Genomic DNA, 1,207 nt, shown 5'->3' with positions numbered 1-1,207 from the left:
ACAAGATTCCTCATAAGTTTGTCTACTTTTTTCAAAAAAAAAAATGTATGTCTATCTGTTGGGTCAAAAAGTGTAAAAATTTAATACAAGGCTCCTGATATATTGTTAAAATAGTAGTTAAAAAATATTAAAAATATATATGCACAATTTTTTTTTATAAGCATTTAAAGATCGAATTTTGACAAAATTTTATAAAATTTAAAATTGAATAATTATTTTGTAGTTAAAAATTTAAAAAAATGTTCAACTTTTATATCTAAGGATTGAAAATTTAAAACAAGATTCCACCTAAGTAATTAATTGTGTTACCAAAGAATCTAAGGAATACATAAGCATAGTTTATTTTTATAGTCATTATATTTTTTTTATTTTTGTGTGTGTCATCACCTTTTAGGTCAGTAAAAATGCTTAGATTTTCTTCAATAGTATCTTTTCTGATAGGAAAGTGAATCTAATTGGTACCTTGGGGGGTCAAAAGTAAAAATTTTCCAGTAGTTTTGAAAAGCGCCGTGAAAAACAAAAGAAAAATTAAGGAAAAATGGGAATTTTTACGCAAAATCTGTTTTCGAAAAAATTGATTTTGGTTTTTGGATGGAACTCTTAAACAAATGACCGTAGATACATGCAATTTTGACTGAGTGTTGATATTAGCATTTTCTATACACCATAACATTTCCCAAATATTTTGACTTATTTTGAGCTCTTTACGAACATTTTCAGTTTCCGTTTTTTTTAGTTTTTTTTTTTATAAATATCGATAACATTTTATTTGTTGGTTAAAAAAGCTTGAAAATTTAATAGAAGGCTCCTAGTATATTGTTTCAAAGGCAAATGAAAAATATTAAAAATCCTTAGTCACAGTTTGTTTTTATTAGCATTTAAAGTTCAAAAATTGACAAAATATGTAAAAATCATGAAAATTAGCAAATTATTTTGGGTTAAGAATTCGTAAAAAATGTTCTTTTTAAATTTAAGATTTGAAAATGTAATACAAGATCATTCATAAGTTTGTCTATCTTTATCAAATAAAAATATCTTCAAGCAAATCAAATTAAATTTTTATCAGTATTTGAAATTCATATTTTTACAACATTTGATATTCACTCGATTTCTCATATTACGCTTTTCTTATTTTGTTGTAATTAAAAAACGAATGACTGTAGATACTTGACAATTTCACTGAATGTTCATATTTTCATTTCTATAC

This window comes from Acyrthosiphon pisum, chromosome A2 (genome assembly GCF_005508785.2).
Source record: "Acyrthosiphon pisum isolate AL4f chromosome A2, pea_aphid_22Mar2018_4r6ur, whole genome shotgun sequence".
Taxonomy (NCBI): domain Eukaryota; kingdom Metazoa; phylum Arthropoda; class Insecta; order Hemiptera; family Aphididae; genus Acyrthosiphon; species Acyrthosiphon pisum.
Note: the sequence above shows the minus strand (reverse complement) of the source record.